Consider the following 12,224-nt stretch of genomic DNA (forward strand, 5'->3'; position numbering starts at 1 on the left):
TGACACGATAAAAAGCTTCAAGTGAAAAGTCTTTCAAAATAATTAACTAAGCAATAGTTATTAAAAGATTACTAATATCTTTACATTAATATTATTAATTTAATTTATAGATTAACTTAAAAGCTCTTAAGTTAGAGTTAAGTGATGTTCAATATTTTAAACGCTAAACTTGTCACTGAAAAACTAGGTTATGTATAGTTTCCTAGTACGTACACTGACACTTGGCCTGGGTTCAGGTTCTAAGGGATAAGGGCCGATCGTAATCTGTCGGTCAGACGGCCATCGCTCATTAGGCACGGACGATCTGTATGGGTGTATCTTATCAGTGTAACAAGGTACAATTATTACTTAAGGTTTTCTGACGGAAAAAAAGGTAATAAAAATGGAAATGACAATTCAAAAATTGTCAACAGGATGTTGTTTTTTTCCTTATATGTTTGAGAACTCTACCTTCTTGCAAATTTCGATATTTTCGTGTAGTTTTCTTTCTAGATTCATCTGTTAATAATTTTTATACATAAAACATCTCTTTTCATTGATTACAAAAAACTAGATCTTACACAATTGTATGAATAATGTTGGTTAGGTTTTTTTTTTTCAATTTACCATTCAACGTACAAAAAGGTATTTGATTTTTAATCGGAGCTTTTGTTTAACAATTCAACAATTCGTAACATTTCAAATGTCTGCAGTTAAACTTTTGTTAGCGACGCGTTTGTCAAACTTTTCGGTGGAATATAAATGAAGGGATTTTATTTAAATTTAACGCAATTTGCGAGGAAGTAAAATCCACAAATGACATGACAATGGTGTCATCATATTTTCTACGAAGTAATTGATTAAAATTGAATTATTAAGGGGAAGTAGAGTTTCACATGCATATTATAAATGCGAAAGTTACGATAGATGGATAGATGTTTGTTAGTGTTTGTAGCCTAAACGGCTAAACGGATCTTCATGAAAATTTGGCACAGATGTAGATCATAATCTGGAAGAACACATATGCTACTTTATATCCCGGGATAAGTTACGGTTCCCATGGGATTCATTAATTTAGTTTTTTAATGTTTACTCGATTATTCTACAACGGTTCAACATATCTTATTGAAATTTGGCACAGATATAAAACATAATCTAGAGTACACATGAGATAAGGTTCACCCCCGAGAAATGTCCGGTTTCCGAGGGATACGTAGCTTATTTATTATTTATACGAGTATAGTTCGTATGTTTTCTAATACCCGAACGAAGTCGCGGGCAACCGCTAGTATGGTATAAATCTGAATGGATGACAGTTTTCTAAGTATTCTGTTCATGTAAAAAATGTTTTTTTGGTTAATACCTTAAAAATACAACAACGTAACTCACGTCTATCCCAGAAGGGTAGGCAGAGACCACGGACATCTATTTGCCTCGGTCCTGATATTCATATCTAGCTTCTACATTAATACATCTAAAAACGTCAGTTTCGGGTGTTTCTTCTACCGTTCTTATATGTTTCATTAATCTGAATGAGTCTTAAAAATATAACCAAGTATAGTACCTACATAATCCAGTCTCTACCTCACTTTTAAGTAGTCTAAGTTACATATAAGAGACGTCAACTAGCAGTCAATCCTCTACATCTATAGAAAATTTCATCGAAATCCGTTTAGCCGTTTAAGCTATGAACTCTAACAAACATCCTTACATCTAAACTTTTGCATTTATAATATTAGTAAGATTATAAATGTGAAAGTTTAGATGGACGGTTGGATGTTTGTTAGAGTTTGTAGCCTAAACAGCTGAACGGATCTCTATGAAACTTATCATAGATATAGAGGATGGTCTGGAAGAAAACACAGGCTATTTTCTTTTGTTTTTTCTTATTCCACGCGGATGGAGTTGCAGACGAAAGCTAGTATTATATATGATTATCATCACAGATCTGCAGTTTTCCGATCACAATGCTGTCCTCATGGCCTATTTTGGCAACGTTAGCGCTCACTTGTCATCTGTGCACGATATATCACGGTTTCGTAAGTGTTGGCAGCCCCACTCTCTCACCTAGCTCTAGTTGTTTCAATTACAACTATATACGAGTAACTAGGCCATCTGTCACTAGGAGGCGCTGACGCGTTAGGGTAAAAGTAGGGGAAAGTTTTGATGCAACGAATGCGTAAATTGAGATGGAAAATTCAACAGTTTTTTAGATAAAACGAAAGTAATACGACTAATATCTCGGCTAAAAGTTACTAATCTTACTTGGATCAAATATATTTTACACTACATTTACATTTTTGACCGACTTCCCAAAAGAAGGAGGTACTCAATTCGTCTGTATGTTTTTTTTTATTTTTTTTTTATGTGTGTTACGGCATAACTCCGCCGCTAGTGGACTGATTATGATAATTCATTTTTTATCCGAAAGGTAATGCTTGCAGATGGGTCCCATTTTTTTGTTTGATTTTTGGAGTCAAAGACTACGACGTAGTTAAATAGTTTAGCTCAAAATCGCGCGACGACATTTCGTACACCGACATCAAAGTAATAATAATTGTAAAAAATACAGACATAACAGCTACAATAAGGGAGGTTTAATATTTTGAAGGAATTATTTCGTTACTTTTTAGTGTACTGTTTTTTTGAGAATATTTTGTTTTTAGTGTATTTTGTTTGGAAGTCGGTTTTGTTTTTTTATTAAAAAGTTTTACAGTGGTAGAGTCCGTTTAATATCTTCGCATGAATGGTCCGATTTGCCCGGTGTAATACCACGACCACACAGAAGACAGAGGTGAAGTGGAAGTAATTCTGCATTTCATCTGATGAGTGAGGTGCTGGAGGCCTAATTTTAGTCTCTCCTTTTCCACCCTTTCCTTAAGAGGAAGGAATATGAAGGCATGGATTTGACGGTGGATGAGACGCACAAAGAAAGGCAATATCCTCTCTATGTGCATCTTCTCCTCGGCCTATTAAGGGTAGGCAACGCATCTGTAATTGCGGATGTCTATGGGCGGAGGTCACTTCGCCATTTCGGCGGATTCAGGTGGCAACTTGCTTTGCCGACTAATAATATAAAAAATACATTATGCAGATAATAATAAAAACATGTCTAAGTAAATATCTATTTATAGATTTCTCATTTTAGTTAACAATTCTACTTTTGTGTTCCCTTAAAAGCAATTTTAGGATATAGTATAGTTTAAAGGCTTTGTACACGTACCGTAACAAAGCCTTAAAGCTGAGCTAGGGGGTTGAGCGGGGTTGAGGGGTGCAAGCGGCCGTTGTTCCCGGACATCACCCGCCTTGATTGAATCCCGCAGAGTGGCTTTCCGGGACAAGGGTAACCAGGAAAACTATTTTCAAAGAGATAGTACTAAATTTTTGAAGTGTTAAATTCGAACGTAAAATTTTCTCTGCCATTTTAACTAAAAGTACTACACTGTAAGTGTATAATTAGAATAATCCCTAGTTTTTTTTGGAAAAGTATTATAATGTATTGATATCTTACTAATACATATTATAAATTCGAAAGTTTAGATTGATGGATGGATGGATGTTGTTAGAGTTTTAAGGCTAAACGGCTGAAGGGATCTCGATGAAATTTGGCATAGGTGTAGGGAAGAACACATAGGCTACTTAGTTTTTTTTTAATTCCACGCGGAAGGAGTCGCGGGCGAAATCCTGTAATGTCCTGTCCTGTAATGTAACCTAAAATAACAAAGGAATTAGTGTAAAACTTCTTTACTTCACACTTCTTCTTTACTTTATTCACATGTATTATTAATTTCAATTTAAATGTCATATAGTGTTAATATTTCATTATAACTGTATCTAGGAATTTCCTTAATGTCAATGCTACATGGCCACCCTACACAAGAGCGGTTTCATACGTGTATAAACTGTGAGTTGAATTTTGCAATGTAAGTGCATCTCCTCGCCTCACCTCGTCTACCTTTGTACTGATATTTTACATATCTATGTTGAATTCAATTAAGAAATGTATGTGTATTACGAAAGCGGAAGATAAATTGGTCTCTTACCCTTCCCATCTTATTCTTGTAAAGAAAGGAAGAAGAGGTGGAACATCTTTCTGTGCGTTCCCTCTTCCATAAAGATAAACAAGGTCTGCAGTCTCCTTAGGCGAATTCAAGGGCCTGTTCTTTTGCGATAACTATCTTACTAATATTATAAATGCGCAAGTTTGTAGCCCAAACGGCTGATCGGATTTCGATGAAATTTGGCATAGAGAGGATAGTCTGGCAGAACACATAGGCATATTTTGTATCTTTAATTCCACTCGGAAAGTCGCGGGTGAAAGCTAGTAATATATAATGCAACGTCACAAGTCTTGTATTCATTAAAGGCATTTAATTATTATTCAAATATATCAGCTACGTCACTGCGAGCTTTATCAGTGACATCGCGTTTGCATAAAAAGTGCAATAAACCAGCATTTCACGGGCGACGAAACCGGGTCACGAGGCCGTAGTCGTAACTATTATACAGAGTGTATTCTAAAAGTAATTTTTATTAATTATAAATATGATAGAATATATAATTTATATCTATACTAGTGTATATTAATATAAAGAGGAAAGATTTGTATTTTTGTATTGAAATAACTCAAAAACTACTTGGCCGATAGCAAAAATTCATTCACCATTAGAAAGCTATGTTACTGACGAGTAACATAGAATACCATTTTTAATTACATGAGGGCGAAGTCGCGAGCAACAGCTATAACTATAAAATATTATATGTGGTTGTAGACCATCATCCACCCTGCCCTTCGCCGTACAAAGGCAAAGTACTATTCTATACATAGTTAGTAGAAACATGTCCCATTTTATCCCAAGGACGTAAGCGGAGCTGTCCCTAAAGGCTGTCATATATTTTTCTGGAGAACATGACATGGAATAAACAAAAAACAATATCCTAAATGAGATTCTCCTTTTTAATGTTAGTAAGAGACAGCAGTAAATTATAGTACGATAAAGAGAGACAACGATATGTTACCTGTCCAATCATGCGTTACGGGATGTTCGAGAATCTTGCAAACTAGGTCAGCGCTTGTCAAAACTTTTGTACTATCAGGACAGGAAATGGAAACCTATGTCTCATCTATGTTATTAAGAGCGGGCGCAAACCAAACTATCAGACAACTAATATGCGATTGTCTATTTTTTCGCAGCCAATTCACCTATTTAGTTGCACAAGCAGTATGCGCACCTACAGATGTGCTCATAAGAATCACAGCACGACTAAACAGTTGTGCGATAGTTTAGTCAAAGGTGTGCGTCCTTAATTATATTATAAAGTAGAAATAGCTTATTTATCTAAATTGTATTTGTTTCCATTTTACGACAGATAATTGTCCAAAAAATCTTCTTACCAAATGCCACAACCCATAACAGAAACCACCCCTCTTTGTGTTTTAACAAAATGCCACGCTCGAACGGACAAGGGTTTACGCTCAAAGCTACAATTAAGGCTTAGAGTGCATTGTAAAGCCTCATTCTATTTACCTCAATGTGAGCTTGAGTATCAATTTTAGTTTCAAACAACTCAAAGCTCGTAGTAAACTTTGCTTGTGTGATTGCTGTCTACCCTACATTTAAACGATCATATTTATTTGCAACGCGCTGTCGCTCGCAAACTTCGTTAGCGCGAATTAAAGAAGTCATCAATTACATTCCCTCGTGCATCTTCTACCAGCTATCTTTCAGTCAAGGTCCCGTCCAAATCGGTTCACCCGTTCCAGAGATAGAGGTCCAGTCGCCATTTTGACAGTGTGGAATTAAAAAAAAGTAGCCTATAACATGCCCGTCTATGTCAGCTACCTTTCAGTGAAAGTCCGGTCGAAATCTGTCTAGCCGTTTCGGAGATTACCCGGAACAAACCCGGCTTGCGGATAGACAGACAGACAGACAAAAATTTTCTAAATGCGATTTACAAACAGACACTCCAATTGTTGTGTAGATGTATACATAGAATAGATATAAAAGAATAGAAATTCGCCCTTTTCTGATAAGGATAGGATGGGAAGGGTATGTGGATTTTTGAAGTCTATGAATAATATACTTCTGTGCGTCCCGTACCCAGTTGATTAAAAGTAACGTGCGGATGTCTATGGGCAGCGGTTACCTCGCTATTTAGACGAATTCAAGTGGTCACTTGTCTGCCACCTTAAAAAAAAGTTGTATAGAATACTCTACTTTCCGAGCATAAAAATTTTTGTTTTTTTTTTTAAATTTCAAATGCATTTTAAGTAGGTCGCAGTTATTTCTTGCATTTCATTAACTTTTTTATCTAGCTCTGTTAACCACTTAAAAATACTTGAATCTTTTCTTAGTAAAATATCCGTACAGCCTTCACTTGTTTCACTTAAATGCTGATTTCAAACATGAAAGAATTATCTACTAAAATATTAGTAGATAAAAGGCTGTGTTCCTTCCATCAAAACTTGCGCATTGGTAATAACCAAGGAACTTGTTTACTACGTATCTCTTAGGACAACTTAACGGATGTCGCTAAAATTTGGCGTAGATAGAACATAGTCTGAAAGAACACATAAGCTACAAAGTAGGGGGCATAACTTAAATCTTACTAATATTATAAACGCGAAAGTTTATATGGATGGATGTTTGTTAGGGTTTACAGCTTAATTGGATTAATGGATCTCGATGAAATTTGCAAAGAGGTAGAGGATAGTCTGGAAGAACTCACTCACTTCAGCTTTTTTAATTCCACGCGGATGAAGTCGCAGGCAGAAGCTAGTTGTATAATAAAGTTAAAAATAACTTCTACCATCATCAACTTATACTCCCGTAGGGTCACACCGGGTTTTGGTCCTCTGAATAACTCTATCATCTCTCATCTCAGTCACTCCCTTCTTGATCATGTCACCTTTCACACAATACATCCATCTCTTTCTAGGTAAAAAAGTAATGTTTTATTTATTTGAGGTACACTTCAGATAGGATTAATAGATAAATATAAAAAGCACTTTATCGTAAATGATATTTCGGTATTGCGTTCGCAGGTCGTAAGTAGGTCAGAGGCGCTCAGACTCGGCCCGCTGCGGCCCTGTCGGAACTGAATATTCAAAGCCGTTATCCTTCCTATGAATGCTTTTTATTACGGAAACATTGTTTATACTTTAACAGTGGTAGTGCCCGCTTTAACATCTTAGCACGAATGGGCCGGCACGCCCGGTGTAATACCACGACCACACAGAAGACAGGCGTCAAATGGAAGCAATTCCGTGTTTCGTCTGATGAGTGTGGTGCCAGAGGCCTAATTTGAGTCCCTTTTTCTTTACCGCCCTTTTCTTATGAGGAGAGGATGGGAAGGGAAAGTGGATTTGACAGAGGAGGAGATACATAGGTAGGGGAAATATCCTCTTTATGTGCATCTCCTTCTCTGTCGGATAAGGGTAGGCAACGCATTTGCAATTGCAGATGTCTATGGGCAGCGGTCGCTTCGCCATTTTGTCGGATTCAGGTGGCCGCTTGCTCGTTTGCCACCTTTTGTTATAAAAAAAAAAATTATAATTATTTTTCTTATCTGGGATTATTAACTGGTTACTGTAATTAATTATTAACCAAGTTTGTCGTAATTTTGTCCGAGATTTCCTTCGTGTAAAGTTTAGTCTTTTACACTTTTACCCCTTATTAACTTTAATTTCTTGTTGTGAACGGTTATGTCAACTAATTCTCCTGAAGAAATATTTTCACACCCCTGTTTAGACTTTTATGGACAAAGAAACTAACTACGATATAAAACTAACTACGGTCTGTCCTCGGCGGTATTTCCAAACCAATACGACTTAGGGTCCTTGAAAAAGCGAGTCTATCATTTCCTTAAAGGCCGGCAACGCATCTGTAGTTCCTCTGGTGTTGCGGATGTCCATGTGCGTCGTTGACCAACTTTGTCTTCCCGCCGCTCGTTTGCCCCCTTCTCATATAAAAAAATGTAATAAATTGTATATTATTGAATGTAAAGAGAATACAACTTACATCTTTTTAATATTATGTATGCGAAAATTTAGATAGATGGGATTATTCCCAACCGTCACCCCGCTCTGTCCCACATAGGATCAGATGAGAATACAAAGTTTATTCCGTCCCACCTTTGCAACGTGGGGGCGGTGGGAACTTACTTTATTTCATAACGTTTCTATAACTTTAGAATAATGGGACTAAAGGGTGGGACGGATGAAACCTTTTCATGTGGGGACAGAGCGGGATGACGGTTGGGAATAATCCTATAGATGGATGTTAGAGTTTGTGTCCTAAACTGCTGAACGGATCTCGAAGATTTCGGCATAGATGTAGAGCATAGTCTGGAAGAACACATAGGCTACTTGCTTTGGTTTTCGATCCCACGCAAACGGAGTCGCGGGCGAAAGTTGCTCTATAAATATTATAAAAACGTCCTGTATTATATTTATTTATATAAAACCTTTTATCTGCGTTCAGATTTCATTAGACGTAATCAATTTTGTAAATAGACGTATCCGAAGTAAATTAGTACAAATGTATTCGTGTTTCGATCCCTTAGCGATAAGCAGAGATAAATAAGGGATTAACCCTCATCCCTTCCTAATCGAGCCTATTTGTTCGTATTTACTTCCACTTACATTAGTGTTTTACGTTAAGGGTAGCTAGTTTTTGGTGTTTACTTTATTATATTAATGTCATTCTTTAAAAATAATTACAATGTTTTAGATCTGTCCGTTTTGCATAACCATCGAGATAAATAAATCAGTTTTAACTACTTATCTATAGAAAAATTAACTTTAATATAAAGTCAAAAATATTGTCCAAAGTTTCAATTAAAAAATAAACACAGTACAATAATTTGGCTCCAGAATAAAATAAGACATGTCAATAGTATAGATGCCCTGTTGACTTAATTTTTATAATCGAATGTCTCGTGACGAGACATGGATGGATGACGTCACACAATGTATTCGACGAGACAGTCAGCCTTGTCTATTAGAGGAGAATTACAATAAATTAGGGTTTTCGATTTTTAATTTAGACATGTAGGTTTCACCATTTTTCGCTATAATTTTTACGTTTGAATCTTCTATTAAATTCCTTTTACTTTAATTTAACTATAATATAAATTAATATACAAATATAAATAAACTAGCTGTTCCCGTGCGGCTTATTCCGCTTGAAATTGTTAAAATTTTATTAATATATTGATAGCAAATGTCAAAATGAGATGACAAACCTTGGCAATATTGCTTCCTTGATGTTGGCAGTAACTTATGGTCTCTTTCCCACATTAAGGTTTTTATCCAAAATATTTACCCCCTAAGTTTAATGGCGTTAAAACATATAGCATAAAGCGTGACGTAAGTGTAGGGCTTTTTATTAAAAAAATAATTATTCAAAAATATGCTGTAATTGCTGACATCTTAGGCAACAAAGAAGTATGTGTTTACGCTTTATAATAGTATAGATTAACAATAATGAAAATTAATACAAATATAAATAAATAAAGCAATAATTATTAGTTTATGGATAAAAAATAGCAATCAAATGAAACGAAACATTTAGAAATCCGTTTTAATTTAATGTCGTTTTATTAGATTTCGATCCTTTAAGGCCATCTCCCAAAGGATCCCAACTGGAGAATGAGATTTGCTTAAAGTCGTGTCTATCAGCGATATCCCTTTTACCGCCTGTTTTCAATCCTAAGGCTTACAAAGCAATATCTCCAGTAAAATTGTGCTGATTTTTTCTATGACTATCGTGGATTATTTAATATGAATTTTTAACGGCGTCAAGATACACGCTGTTTATTAATAGTACCTAAACATTAGTAATAATAAAATATAGCCTATGTTACTCACAGATAAATTACCTTTCTGATGGTAAAAGAATTTTTAAAATCGGCCAAGTAGTTTTTGCGTGAATCAAATACATACAAAAATAAATATCTTTCCTCTTTATAATATTAGTATAGATATAGACTACAGAGGTTCAGTTTTAACTGTGTAGAGGCAAAATTTAACTACATAAGTACCATTTTAACTGAATAGTTAAACTCGTGTAACACATCAAGTAATTTTATCAACATCATCGCCGACCCTACGGGAGTAGGATAAGGCAGGGGAGGTGATCATCGAACGACTAGAATTGTCTTTTGAAGTGCTTAATAAAACTATTCTTTAAGTGTTAATAAATATTTCCCTCGCAATATTGTATCAATTTATATGAAAAAGGTTTTCACGCAATTTTCCTTTAATAGTATGCTCGTAACTGTCAAATCATTCAACACAATTTCACTATCCTTGTGGCATTTTTTAGGTATAAATGCTAGACAGTGATTTTTACGTGCCTAGAGCCTAGAATATAGAGCCTAAAATGTCTGATAATTGCTTTAATTATATTGCAAGTAAAATCTTATTTCTTCTCTTTAGAAATAATTTATTAGTTTCCAAGTATGCAAGTTAACAACGTCCATACTTCTAACCACTTAGGGTTGTGTAATCCTAATTGGAATTTTTCGTTTTTATATTTTGTCATCTTGAAAAGCAAATTTTGGGAAAATGCGCTTTTTGAGAAATGACGTCTCTACAAGTCTAAAAATGAAATATTATTTTTAAAATGTAACACACTTAAGTAACTAAAATGAAATTCTTTTAATTGTAATTTGCAACTTTTAAGTTCAGCAATAATTATTTTCGCTATTTTAACTTAGAAAAGGTATACAAAAGTGTTAAAATCAATGTTCAAAATATTTTCTAAAATAAAAGTTACAACCCTATGTGGTGCGGTAGAGCGGGCAAATAGGTCGGGTCAGGTTCGCTGGCCGAGTGGGCGCATCTTGTAGCGCGTAGCTCGTAGAACTTCACTCGTAGCACTTAGCACTTAGTTCGTAGCTAGTAGCCTTTCGTAGCCGAATGGCCATTCAAACTTCTGTACACGAACAGTTTTTTTTTAATATGAAATATTAACTCTATCTAAATTAGAAGGAAGGTAGAATTATTATTTGCTTACCATTACTAAAGGCACAGTAGACAAAGAAAGATCTTCACTTAGGTTTGACGTAAATCGTTTGAACCCTTGACCGTCAAAGGTCAATGACACGCGGTCGATAGTTACGCGTCAAAGAAGCGTTGCCCAAATTAATAGCGACTTTTATTAAAGGAGTATTATCTTCATATAACCCAAAGGAAATCCGCATCCCTTTAGTTAATTAATATTTAATAAAATGTACTTACCTTAGTTTTACAATTCCAAAAACCTAACATACTGGTTATAAAAGAAAATATTCAAAAACATCGAAAAAACACTAAGAAAAACAAAGTTACTGTTAGTCGGATTTAAACACCGTGCTTTTTACGTTAATTAATTTCCAATTCTCACGTCAACTGCAGGTGTTTTGTGTTTAGGCTGCAAGCCATAAAAATGGGCAAACCTACATACTTAAAATCGATTTATTTTGTAAAGAAATCGCAAAAATTCCTTATTTACATGTACGGATGTCACTAATGTGGTGAAACTTGTTAAGGAACACTATTGAGAGAGATGGCAATATGGCAACGTTGTCATAGCTTAGCGATAAACGAGCGTAAATGAAATATGCGAAGAAAATTAGTGTCTGGCCACACTAAGTTTCTTGTTCGTTGCCAAGGTTCTGACTGAATCATTTAGCAGTTCGCACCTCCAGTCTCCAGCGGGACGACCGTTAGCGCTTGTTTAACTGCGACGTTATATGAAAATGTACATTTACACTATATATTAAATTTCTTCATCCTATTTAAGCATTTATTATAAACAGAAAATATAGAAATCGTCGCAATAAACTTCCCTGTTGATTTGAATAGCATCTCGTAAAATGTTTCATAACTTTCTCAACTTTCAATAAAAATTTCCTGAAAACGAAATCTTACAAACGTTTAGAAAGTTTTCTTGGAAACGTGTACTTAAATACTTCTAAAACGTTTTACTCCGAATTTATTTGTTATGTAAGATACGTAGTAAGTATGAGATTATATGTTTATTATTTTTTTATATACTAGCTGTTCCCGTTCGGCTTCACCCGCAAGAAATAAAAACTTTATTTTATTGTTCACATTTGTCAAATTATCAATTGCAAATACAAAATGACATGACATGAGGTTAAACCAAACCTTGCTTCTTTGATGTTGGCAACAACTTATGGTCTCTTTCCCACATTAGGGTTTTTATCCAAAATATTTACCCCTAAGTTTAACGTCG

At 35.0% G+C, this 12,224-nt stretch overlaps 1 protein-coding gene across 1 annotated transcript in view; it reads left to right on the plus strand.

Annotated features, from left to right (window-relative positions):
- The window catches only part of LOC106111443 (muscle calcium channel subunit alpha-1-like), a 62,344-nt gene that overhangs the window by 682 nt on the left and 49,438 nt on the right, over positions 1 to 12,224 (plus strand). The gene's annotated exons all lie outside the window — the stretch shown is intronic.

This window comes from Papilio polytes, unplaced genomic scaffold (genome assembly GCF_000836215.1).
Source record: "Papilio polytes unplaced genomic scaffold, Ppol_1.0 DF824169.1, whole genome shotgun sequence".
In the NCBI taxonomy this organism is placed as follows: Eukaryota; Metazoa; Arthropoda; class Insecta; order Lepidoptera; family Papilionidae; genus Papilio; species Papilio polytes.